This window comes from Dromiciops gliroides, chromosome 6 (genome assembly GCF_019393635.1).
Source record: "Dromiciops gliroides isolate mDroGli1 chromosome 6, mDroGli1.pri, whole genome shotgun sequence".
Lineage (NCBI taxonomy): Eukaryota > Metazoa > Chordata > Mammalia > Microbiotheria > Microbiotheriidae > Dromiciops > Dromiciops gliroides.
In genome coordinates this window covers 182,553,257-182,566,110 of record NC_057866.1, presented here as the reverse complement: position 1 = coordinate 182,566,110, position 12,854 = coordinate 182,553,257, and the positions used below count along the sequence as shown (strand labels likewise).

The 12,854-nt window shown below is 41.1% G+C and overlaps 1 protein-coding gene across 2 annotated transcripts in view; it reads left to right on the top strand.

Annotated features, from left to right (window-relative positions):
* Positions 1–1,366: 1,366 nt before the first annotated feature.
* The window catches only part of MARCHF1 (membrane associated ring-CH-type finger 1), a 1,073,794-nt gene continuing 1,062,306 nt past the window's right edge, over positions 1,367–12,854 (top strand). For both annotated transcript variants that reach the window (XM_043969737.1, XM_043969736.1), the window contains exon 1: positions 1,367–1,522. The gene's annotated coding sequence lies outside the window, so the exon portion shown is untranslated. The remainder of the gene's footprint in view (positions 1,523–12,854) is intronic.

Sequence of the window (12,854 nt, the reverse complement as noted above, 5' to 3'; positions counted from 1 at the left end):
AATTATGAAAAAGAGAAGAGGGTTACTAAATCAAAATTCACTGAACGTTATCTTTACTTCTGTTAAAAGAAGGATCAGTGGAAGGTTATCAAATAAGCATTTGCCTCTGCCTTTACATACTGAACTATATGATCTGTTTCTGGCACAACCGCACCTTGGTCTGAGAGATCATGCTGGGAGGCTGCATCTGGCTCTATAGAACAGTTACTTGCTAAGGTCCAACAAAGTATTACTAGCCAGAATTTGATTTTTATTTGAATCAATATGAATTTTAACAATGAATATTAGTTAATCAAAGCTTTAGATTGGTGCAACTTAGGACTTACAATGGGTTGGACCTCAGATCTACATTATTTTGTGAGGGAACTATAGGATCTTAAACCTCTCTCTGTGAATACACATTTTGCACATATAGTATCTGCACTCAGATAACCAAAGTGACTATGTGATCCTAAGATATTAAGGTTATTTAGTTTCTCAACATTGATATCTTTCCTGCCTAAAGTTCAGTGCCCTTCTCTCTCCTCTCCCCTCCAAAGAGGGTGGCTGGCTTTTTGCTCCTCCCTCTCCAGTTAAACTTAGGTCTGATCTTTTAGAAAAAGGCCAGTAACACCCCAAGGTCTTAGCTCTTAAGGATCCAAAGCGGGTCCTGGTGATTTTAACCTCATAAGTAGAGGTGGCAGCATTCCTATGTTTACCAAGTGAGTACCCCCTTCGTAATCGTTTGGGAGGAAAGGAGAACCTTCCTAATGCTCAGGACGGAATTGTGCTGTCCGCGCAGAAAGCAAAATGACCTCTTCGCCCTTTCTGTGTTTGCCACCCCCCCCCTTTATAGCAGCCATTGTGTTCACGTTTTGAGGCAGCAACCCGAAACCCTTAAACTTTCTCCCGGAGATGAAAGACCCCGTAGCCAGGTCTGCCTGTGTCAGTCAGTGGCTGCTGTAGGAGGGCGTTTGGGATTTGAGAAGGAGGCAGTAAAACTTTGCCCCTGCTCTGGGCTGCAGCCTCTTCCGAGCGTCCGAACTTCGGGACTGCTCGAAACGTTCTAAAGGGTGCCCTTGTCCCAGGGCACAGCCAGCGGGCAGGATCCCAGTTTCCTCGTCCTGGTGCCTCCCCTCCCCTGTCCTTGAGTCAAGGTATGCACGCTGTGCTATGTCTGTTTGTCTGTCTGTCTGGGAGCTGCTGCCCCTGCCGCCTAGGCTCTCCCTGTCTGAGTGAGCGCTGGATTATTCCAGTCTCTGAGCATGGCAGATTTCCACTGGATGACATCATGGGAGCAGAGTGAGTGCCGGCACTGAGAGGGGGGACGCGGGTAGGGGAGGGGGCAGGGGGAGGGGAAAGGGGTTGGGGGTGGGGGAGCAGAGCCAGAGCCGGGCTGCCTGCCACCCGGCGGCACATCCGCGAGCTCTTGGAGGAGCGCTCTCTTCTCCAGCCGCTGACAAAAGGATGGGAGGATGCCAGAGCCCCGGGATACGGGCACCGTGCAAACCTGCGGGCGTCTGAGCGACTTCACCCTCCGCCGGTGAGTGACTATGAAGGGGATTGATTCTGGGAGCCGGGCCAGTGCCCGCGCTCCCAAGTCGGCTCCCTGGGCTGGTGATTGGGGCATCCTCGTGGCTCCGAGCTCTCTCTCGGGAGCCGTCCACAACGCAGGGCGCGGGCAGTCGAGCCCTTTGGCAGTTGCTCCGTGGGCGGGCGGGCGGTTCCACCTGCGCTGCACGGTGTCCGCTGGCTCGCGGGTGGACAGTGGTGGCTGTGGTCGCTGTCCGAAAGACGGGCTGAGGAGGAAGGATGCTTTCTGAGTCAGGAGCTGGGGGGAGGAGAGTTAAAGCTCGTTGCCTCCCTCCCCTTCAGAGCGCTGTTTGTAATGGGTCCCTCCAGGCACCGCGCGCTGTTTACAGGACCGTAGTACTAGTCACAGATCCACACCCCTCCCGAGGTGGGGAAGAGCCCACAGCCTTCGCCTCACCCTGCCGTCGGTCGTCCTGGGTGCAGGCACTGCGAGGGGCTGGTGATTAGAGGAAGGCTTGCACCAAGAGCCATTCAGGAGGCAAGGCGAGTCTTCGGTTCAGGGCACTGACCCCCTACATTGAACCCCCATTCTAGTGCCCCTCCTTTCCCATTTCCCCTTGCAGGTGCCTGCAGTTTTCAGCGTCTAAGCTGGAAGAAACTGAGCCCACTAGGGGTCTCAGAGCTGGGGCTAGCTGTCGCTCCCACGTCCATGGGTTAATGTCGCAGTGACAAAGGGTCCTGGGCAAGCCCAGTTCACCCACGGGGCTCAAGGGGACAGTAGAGGAAGAGAAAAAGAGATGCTCAAGTTCTACCCCCAAGTGGTGAGAGTGAGCGAACTTCGCAAGAGCCATTGCTCTGCTTCCTTCCATTCTTGTTCTTGATGGACAGGTCTTAGGGACTTTGTCGTGGCAGGTGTCGCCGTCAAAGGCATGCTTTGAACACAGGAGAGGAGAAAGAAGCTATTTTTTTTTCTTCTTTGTAACTTGTATGATGTTCTGGGAATGCCAGGGCGGCTGGCGGGCTTTCTCTGCCTGCAAGTGTATTCTTCGAATGTTATGGCTCTTGTGGGCATTAAGGGGTGGGGAATGGGCAGGTGTGGTCTGAAATTGTTCTTGCAGGGGTGTAGAATCAATCTAATTGGTATATACTGCAGTCCTTTTGGGCTGTGGTTGATTGCCAGAATTAGGACCCGAGTCCCGCCCTCCTCCCAGCCCTGACCCCGCAAGTTCCTTATCATTGTCTTTTCCCGTTTAGCAGCTTTCTCCCGAAGAGATGCTGAATTGTAGATGGGAAGGAGGGGCTACCTATTTGACACCTAGCAATTGATCTCTGCCTAAATTCTTTCCCCAAAAGTAACATATTGTGAAAAAACTGGAGTACAAGAAAGGACGTTTCTATTTTAATATTAGAATCGTTAGATATTTAGATACATTTTTTCAAGCCTTTCATTTAATGCGATTTGTGCACATTTAAAGCTGCTTTAAGGGCCACTCTCATATCCCTCTGAGTTTACTCTATGATGAATTGCATTTGAATGCTAAGGAGCTTCCTTTTAATAGAAGTGCATTATTCCAGAATCCAAAATGAACCGGATAATAATGGAAGAAAGTCTGGAGCATAAGATAACACCAGTAGCTCTTTATGATTAAAACAAACACTTTTTTTCTTCTTCCCAGTGAGTTTTTTAGTTTCTATCTGGTGATTTTTTTTTTTTAAAGATGGGAATGGACTTGAAAAATCTGGTTGTCATAGGGACAGTTGTGTGTAAGAGAAAGCTTAATCTTGTTCTTTGTCAATCAGTAGTTCTTTTCTAAAGTTTTGGTTTCTTGCTTGATAAAGGTTGAAATGGCAATACTAGGAGAATGGAGGATGGGAAGAAAGTTGAGAGGGAATGGGTAGCATTCTAGGGAGAAGTGTTAAGTTTCAGTATAATGAGGAATGGAGTAGAATTCTAAATATGCCCCCCTCCCTTTTTCTGGTAAGGAGATTGAATGGGATATCAAAGAGCTTTTGACCAGCTGGTTGACCAGAGCTCTAAAAGTCACTTTGCCATTCTTGGCTTCCTGTTTGTGAATGGCATAATTACGTTTTAAAATGTTAACATGCTAGATAGACCCAACCAAAATGTTAGCCAGTTCTGCCTTTGGGCATGTTCCTATGACTCAGAGACATTTTAAAAATTCTTTCTTTCTTTCTTTCTTTCTTTCTTTCTTTCTTTCTTTCTTTCTTTCTTTCTTTCTTTCTTTCTTTCTTTCTTTCTTTCTTTCTTTCCTTCCTTCCTTCCTTCCTTCCTTCCTTCCTTCCTTCCTTCCTTCCTTCCTTCCTTCCTTCCTTCCTTCCTTCCTTCCTTCCTTCCTCCCTCCCTCCCTCCCTCCCTCCCTCCCTTCTCTCTCTCTCTCTCTCTCTCTCTCTCTCTCTCTCTCTCTCTCTCTCTCTCTCTCTCTCTCTCCCTCTCTCTCTCTCTTCCTCTCCCTCTCCCTCCCTCCCTCCCTTCCTCCCTTCCTTCCTTTTAAAAATTTTGTCTTCTGGCCACAGTAATTTTGTTTTCAATACTATTTTTCATAAAGTAGTTAAGTTGCTTTGTTGCCCCTTCCCTAAGTTCTCTGGCTTTCCCTGCTTTTCAGTGAACTCATTGTGGTTGAGGCTGTAGCGAAGCCTGACCTGCCCAGCTTCAGACTGAGGTAAGGAAACCTGTTGCAGTCCTTGGCTGTTTTCCTGGAGCCCTTGTAATAATGAATGATTTCTGTGTGCTGGGTGCCTTGGAATATGCAGCATGATAAAAGAGCTTGTGTGAAGAAGCTTACCTAGCAGGAAACTGTATCTTGTAATTCTTATCAACCCTTGCTGACAGGCAGGCTGTGCTGTGGTATTTGGTTAAGCAATTTTGAGCAAATGAGCTACCTTTAACAGTAAAATGCTTGCAATTTGTTTCACTGGGGGAAAAGGATGTACACAACAAAAAGATGAAGCAAGCCATAGGCAGAACCTGAAAAGGCTATATCTTTGTTTTCAAGTAATATTTCATCAAAGAAGCTTAAAGGTGACCTGATAACCTGGCTATTGGAGTTCACCAGAGGGAGAGATTATTTGCAGAGGGGTAGATCAGGGAAGGCTTCAGGAAGTAGAAAAACATTTGAGCTCAGTCTAGAAGGTTAGGCAACATTTTGAAGATTTGTGAGGTGTGAGGGCAAACATTATAAGTTGAAGAAGCATGTTCCTTCTATGTGATTGAGATTTTGAGAGACTTATTTAATTTCTTTGAGACTCACTTTCCACATGTCTAAAATGAGGTGGTTAGATGAGATGATTGTTAAAGTCCCTTAAAGCTCTAAATCAAATGAGCCTTTCTTCCCAGTGGGTGGATAGGGGTAGAGGGTACTCTCAGAAAGCTTGTTAAATAATCATACATTACCGTGAACACAGTTAACTTGACTTTCAAAGGTTATTTTTAAAAACACACATAACATCTTTGAAGACCAGAATGGGATTTCTGCAGTGTCCTTTAAAATGTTTCATATGGATACTGCCTCATTCATTTTTGTTGCATAGTAAATAGCAGATGATGATTATGAGGAAAAAGTTACATTTTCAAATCCAAAGTCACAGAACATTCCCTGGGACTAGAAGGAGTAAATACTTCAAGGTCAGAAATGAGGAGCACTCTACCAGAACAGTAATTGGTGTGTTTCCAAGAAAAGGTTGTATATCAGGAATGAGAATATATGTCTATCATCTGTTAACATCTTCTCTTCATTGTGTTATGGGTTGGGCTGAACTGGATACTTTTGGATCCCATGGATACAATATCATCTCCGTTTTCCAGATCTTGTGGTGAAATATGAACTGGTGCTTAGCTGTGATCTTTTGAGGTTGACTTTTTCTTGGGACAATTGAGATCCCCGTTTCATGGTGCCTCCTGGAAAACCCCAGTGCCTTATGCTTAGCAGACACAAATGCTAATTTAATCATCAAAGAAGGAGATATTTCTATGTTTGGGTTTTTGAATAGCTTTTGAAATGGAAAAAAGTGAATAAAATTCAAGTTTCTTAGCAATTAAGTGATAGTTGCCAAGGATATAGATATAAAACAAAACAGTCCCTAATCTGAATGAATTATTTTTCTAATGGGGGTAGGGGTAAAGGAACTAGCAGGAAGCAGTTGTAGCCTAAGAGGGGCCATCTGGAAAGAGGTGGGTTTTTCTTTGTTTGTTTGTTTGTTTGTTTGTTTTAAGAAGCAGCAATCTAAGAGGTAAAGCTAGGGTTCTAATGACTGAAGGGGCCATAGAAGACAAGAGAGACCACATATGCAAGTCACTGGGGCTAGAGTTAAAATTACAACTATGGACAATAACATACTATCCGGTTCAGACAATGCTAGAGTGTGTGAGGTGTAGTAATGTGAAATAAACCTGGATAGGTAGGCTGGACATATGTTGACAAGGGCTTTAAATGTAAAGCAAAAGAAGTTAATATTAAAGTCCTAGAAGGAAGAGGCAGTCCCTGAAGGTTTTTTAGTACAGAGGTAGGCATAGAAAAGACTGACATGTCCTTTAACTTTGGCACTATTGTACAAACATCGACTGTTGTATTTGACAACAGGTGTTACCTCTCTAAGTTGAATTTATTTATATATTTGAAGTCACTGTGTATGTGTTTTAATTAAATAAAATAATCTGCATTCTGGGGGTTAGGGTCTAGATTCTAATACAGAATGGTAAAAAAATATATAGTATAGAACAATTAGGTAAATACAGTGTAAGAACAGATGTTTTATCATGTCACTTGATTATGGGAAAGGTGGTTTCTAATGAATTTATTTTACTTATCCTGCTGTTATCTAAACACTTCACCCTCTATATAAATCTTTAGTCTCTGTATCACTTCATACAAAATTCTCCCAAGTTTCTCTTTTTCTCTCTCTTTTTCATTTGTAATACCTTTTGTTTACATAGTTATACAGGCATTAACAGATATACCACACCTGCCCCATCCACAGAGTGAGACTTCCCTTTTAACAAAGAAAAACAGTTAGGCTAAACCAAATCTGTGGCAAGGTCTAATAGCATTTGTAATATTTTTCATTTCTTTCTTTTAAAAAATATTTTTTAATTTATGGACTGAAACAAGCATTTCCATAATGTAACATAATAAAAAAATTGCAAATCTATTATTTACAACCTACTATTCCTTTTAAATATATAATATAGTTATGATGTAAATTGCCTTTTTTCCTTCCCTCATCCCCTGCCTTGCCATAAACATGGCTACCATTAGACACACACACACATATATGTAAAATCATTTTATACATACTTCTGTTTATCAGTTCTTTCTCTGGATTCTGATAGCATCTTTTTCATATGTCCTTCATTTTTTTGTCCTTCATTTTTTATTTGTGGATTTATAATAGTCAATGACTTAGTCACTTAGTTGTTCTTTTTTCCATTTATTTATTTAGAATTTTATTTTCCCCCCAATTACATGTAAAAAAATGAATGTTCATTTAAAAAACTTTGTTCCAAATTCTCTTCCTCCATCCCTCCCCACCCCCCTTAAGAATGCAAGCAATTCACTATAAGTTATAGATGTATAGTCATGAAAAATATTTCCACATTAGTCATGTTGTAAAAGAAAACAGACAAAAAATAAAGAAAAAGAAACTAAGAACAATATATTTTTATCTATATTCAGATACCATCAGTTCTTTCTATGGAGATAGGTCACATTTGTTTTAAGTCCTTCAGAGTTGTTTTGGATCATTGCGTTGCTGAGAAGTCATTCACAGTTGATCATCTTACAATACTGCTGTTACTTTGTATACAGTCCATCTCACTTTGCATCAGCTCATGTAAGTCTTTCCAGGTTTTTCTGAGAGCATCCTGCTCATCATTTCACAGTTACTATTGCTTACTGAATTTCTCTCCATTCTACTCCCTCCCCAAGTCATTTACTCTGTTCTCCTTTCACCCTTTCTCTCCTCAAAGGTGTTTTGCTTCTGACTGCCCCCTCCCCCAATCTTCGCTCCCTTCTATCACCTCCACCCTCTTATCGCCTTCCCCTCCTACTTTCCTGCAGGTTAAGACAGATTACTGTACCCAATTGAGTGTGTATGTTATTCCCTGTTTGAGCCAATTCTGATGAGAGTAAGACTCACTCCCCAGCATCTCCCCCATCTTCCCCTCCACTGTATAAGCTTTTTCTTGCTTCTTTTATGTTAGATACTTTACCCTCTTCGACCTCTCCCAGTACATTCCTCTCTCACCTCTTAATTTTATTTTTTAAAAGATATCATCCCTTCATATTCAACTCACACCTCTGCCTTCTGTCTAAATATACTCCGTCCAGTTCTTATGAGTTACAAGTATCATCTTCCCATGTAGGAATGTAAACAGTTTAAGTTTTTAATATCCTTTATGTTTTCTTTTTCCTGTTTACCTTTTTATGCTTCTCTGGAGTCTTGTATTTTAAAGTCTAATTTTCTATTCAGCTCAGGTCTTTTCATCAAGAATGCCTGAAAGTCCTCTTTTTCATTGAATTCCCATTTTCCTCTGAAGGATTATACTTGGTTTTGCTGGGTAGGTGATTCTTGGTTGTAATCCCAGTTTCTTTGCTCTCTGGAATATCATATTCCAAGCCCTCCAATCTTTTAATGTAGACATTGCTAAGGTTCCACAGTACTTCAATTGATTGTTTCTGGCTGCTTGCAATATTTTCTCCTTCACCTGGGAGCTCTGAAGTTTGGCTATAATATTTTGGGGGGTTTTCATTTTAGGATCTCTTTCAGGAGGTGATCGGTGGATTATTTCAATTTCTATTTTACCTTCTGGTTCTAGAATATCAGGGCAATTTTCTCTGACAATTTCTTGGAAAATATGTCTGGGCTCTTTTTTAAAATCATGGATTTCAGGTACTCCAATAATTTTCAAATGATCTCTCCTGGATCTATTTTCCAAGATATTTGCTTTTCCAGTGAGATATTTCACATTGCCTTCTACTTTTTCATTCTTTTAGTTTTGCTTTATTGTTTCTTGATTTCTTTTAAAGTCATTGGTTTCCACTTGCTCGATCCTAATTTTAAGGAGTTATTTTCTTCAGAGAGCTTTTGTACCTTCTTTTCTTTTGGCCAATAGGGCTTTTCAAGGCATTCTTTTCCTCTTTGGCGTTTTGTACATCTTTTACCATTTGGCCTAGTCTGTTTTTTAAGGTGTTATTTTCTTCAATTTTTTTGTGTCTCCTTTACCAAGTTATTGCTTTTTTCCATGATTTTCTTGCATCATTCTCATTCCTCTTTACATTTTTTTAAATCTACCTCTCTTTACTTTATTGTCAATGTCCTTTTTGAGCCCTTCTGTGGCCCGAGACCAATTCATATTTTTCTTGGAAGCTTTGGATGTATGAGCTTTGACTTTGTTATCTTCTTCTGATCTTCATTGTCACCATAGAAATTTTCTAGGGTCAAAATTCTTTTCCTGTTTGCTCATTTTCCCAGTCTATTTCTTGAATTTTAACTCTTTGTTAAATTGGGGCACTGCTTCCAGGGTGGAGGGCTCATTGTCTCAAGTTTCAGGCTGCTTGTGCACCTATTTTTGGAGATACTTCTAGTCATTTGTAAGTTTTTAGTTCTTCTAAGGTGGTATGATTTAAGGGGAGGTATGTTTACTCCTCTCCTTACCTGTGCTCTGGTCTGCTAGCAAACACAGGTCTGCTTTACTGCCTTAAAATATGAACAGAGGTCCACTCCACTGTGGCTGCAAGCTCTTTTGTGCTTGTGCTCCTCCCCAATCTGGGACCACCACTTAAGGCTATGACCTGAATCTGAGTATGGGAAAAACGACAGTCTTTTCTTAGTGCTAGCAAAGAGATACCTGTAGTCTCCTTCTTGCAAAATGCTTGATCCTTTTATGTCTGTGGGCTAAGAGTTCCAGAAGCAGTTGCTGCCACTGCTGAGTCATAGGCTCCCAAGGCTTGGTCCAGGTTTTCTGTAGCTGGGGCTAGGTTTGGGAGTGTGCTGGCATGGCCAGTGCTGGGCTGTGATCCACTCTCCCCCCAGTACAACAGACCTTTCCTGTTGACGTTCTAAATTGCCTTTGGCTGGAAAATTATTTCACCCTGTCTTTTTGTGGGTTCTGTTGCTACAGGAATTGTCTTATGGAATTATTTGAAGGTATTTGGAGGGATCTTGGGGACAGCTCAGGCAAGGCACTGCCTTTCCTCTACTGTTTTGCCTCCACCCCCACTCATTTTTAAAACAATATTGCTATTACTGTATACAGCATTCTCTTGGTTCTACTCACTTTTCTCTTTGCCATTTCATGCAAGTCTTTCCCTGCCTTTATAAGATCACTGAGCTCTTCATTTCTTATAGCACAATAGAACTCCATTGTAACCATGTCAATCCATTTCCCAATTGATGGGAATCCTTGCAATTTCCAGTATTTTGCCACTGCAAAGAAAGCTGCTATGAACATCACATTCAAATTAAATTATAATTACTATTTGTAAATTTCCCTCCATCTTATTTTTACTCACTTTTTTCTTTCTTAGTCTTTCTACCCTATCCCCATTTCCTTATCTTCTCCCCCACCATCCCACTCCCCTTCTCACCCACCCCTCCAAGAACCTTCCCACTCTCTTCCTCCACCTTTCCAATACCAACCCACACACCCCTCCAAAAATCCTTCCCCAATCTTTTCTCCCTACCCTCCCATACAGACCCCTCTAAAAGTTGCTCTTTAAAAAGTTATTTTTAAAATAATATAATTTTATTATATTTATAGCTGCTCTTTTTGTGGTGGCAACATTTATTGCCAAAATTTTATTACTATTTTTACAAAATAGTAGTCACTGTGTATACTTTTCTGCTTCTATTTAATTCACTTTATATCAGTTAATATTCCTTCTTATGCTGATCTGTATTCATCATAGTTTTCATGTCGTGCATAACAATAATTTCCATTAAAGACATTTACAATAGTTTTTATGTGTTATCAATGAACATCCTCTTTGTTTATAATTTTTAATGTAAAAGTATTCTTACTAGTATTTTGATATATGTGGGCCTTTCTTCTTATCAGTGACCCCCTTTATGTCTGTTCCTGGTTTCAACACATCTTGGTAAAAGGGTATGGGCATTTTAGTTACTTGCTAATTATAATTGTAAATCACTTTCCAGAGTGTTGGAAAAAATCTTATCTTCATCAGCAGTGAATTTGTGTGTTTGTCTTCCCTCCCCCAACTCCAAAAAGTTAACTATTTCCAACAATTATTTCCTTTTTTCTTTTTTAGCAACAAACATTTATTTTATTTTCCAGTTACATGTAAGGGTACTTTTCAACATTCATTTTCATAAGATTTAGAGTTCCAAATTTTTCTCCCTCCCTCCCTTTCCTCTCTCCTCCATAAGATTGCAACCAGGTTATATATGTACAATACACAAGTGTTCTTTTTATCAGTTCTTTCTATAGGGGTGCATAGTAAGCTTCCTCATTAGTTCCTTGGGATTGTCTTGGATCATTGCATTGCTGAGAGTAGTTAAGTCATTCACAATTGCTCATTGAACAATACTGCTGTCACTATGCACAATGTCCTCTCAGCTCTGTTCACTTCACCATACATTGATGTTCATTAGTCTTTCAAGGTTTTTCAGGGATCATCCTGTTTGTCATTTCCTGTAGCACAAGTCCATTCCACTACAATCATATAACACAGATTTTTCCATCATTCCTCAATTGATGGACATTCCCTTGATTCTCAATTCTTAGCCTCTACCAAGAGTTGCTATAAATATTTTTTGTACAATTTTTCCCCCTTTTCTCTTTTCATGATTATAATTCTTAACTGTTTCCCTTCCATCCTATTCCCTTCCCCATGATATTTATTCTATTATCCATCTTCTTTCATCCTATCACTCTTCAAAAGGGATTTGCTTCTGTCTGTCCCCTCCCCCACTCAGCCCTTCCTTCTTCTGCCCCTCTCTCTTTATCCCCTTCCCCTCCTATTCCCCCCCCCCCAGGGATAGAGAGATTACTCCACCCAATTGAGTGTGTACATTATTCCCTCCTTGAGCCAATTCTAATGAAATTGAGGTCTTTGAGCCAATTTTGATGAGTGTTAGGCTCATTTACTGCCCAGATTAAATAGATTACTCCACCCAGTTGGGTATGTCTGTTAGTCCTTCCTTGAGGCAGCTCTGATGAGTTTAAGGTCTTTGAGCCTTTTATGATGAGTATAAAATTAATTTACTGCCCTGCTCCTCCCCCATCTCTTCCCCCCACTTCATAAGCCTTTTCCTGTTTCTTTCATGTAGGATTTCACCTCTGCCTTTACCCCTCCCCCAGCAAATTCCCTTCACCCCCTCAATTTAACCCTAAAGATGTTATCACCGAGCTAAGTGATACAGTAGACAAAGCACCACCCCTGGACCCAGGGGGATACCAGCCAAAATCCAGCCTCAGACACAAGACAGCCGCCCGCTGTTTGACCCCAGGTATGTCCCCCAGCTCCCATTCTTTATGGTTCTCTAGGTTCTTGTATTTGAAAGTCAAATTTGCCATTCAGTTCAGGTCTTTTCATCACAAATATCTGAAAGTCTTCTTTTTTCATTAAAGTCCCATTTTTTCCTCTGAAAGATTATGATGAGTTTTGCTAGGTAGGTGATTCTTGGTTGTAATCCCATTTCCTTTGCCCTTTGGAACATCATATTCCATGGCCTCCAGTCCTTTAATATAGAAGCTGTGAGATCTTGCGCTATCCTGACTGGGGCTCCACAGTACTTGAATTCTTTATTTTTGGCAGCTTGCAATATTTTCTCCTTGAACTGAGAGCTCTGGAATTTAGCTATAATATTCCTAGGAGTTTTCCTTTTGGGATTTCTTTCTGGAGGTGATCGGTGGATTCTTTCAATTTCTATTTTAGCTTCTTCTTCTAGAATTTCAGGGCAATTTTCCCTGAGAATATCTTGGAAGATGATGTCTAAGCTCTTTCTTTGATCATGGTTTTCAGGTAGACTAATAATTTTCAAATTATCTCTCCTGGACCTATTTTCCAGGTCAGCAGTTTTTCCCAGAAGATAATTCACATTGCCCTCAATTTTTTTTATTCATTTGGATTTGCTTCATTGTGTCTTGGTTTCTCATAAAGTCATTGGCTTCCAGTTGTTTAATCCTTGTTCTTAGGCAGTTATTCTCATCAGAGAGCTTTTGTACCTCCTTTTCCATTTGGCCAATTTGACTTTTCTCATGTCTTTCCTGCATCTCTCTCATTTCTCTTTCAATTTTGTCCTCTACCTCTCTAACTTTATCTTCAAAGTCCTTTTTGAGCACCTCTATGGCCTGAGACCAATTC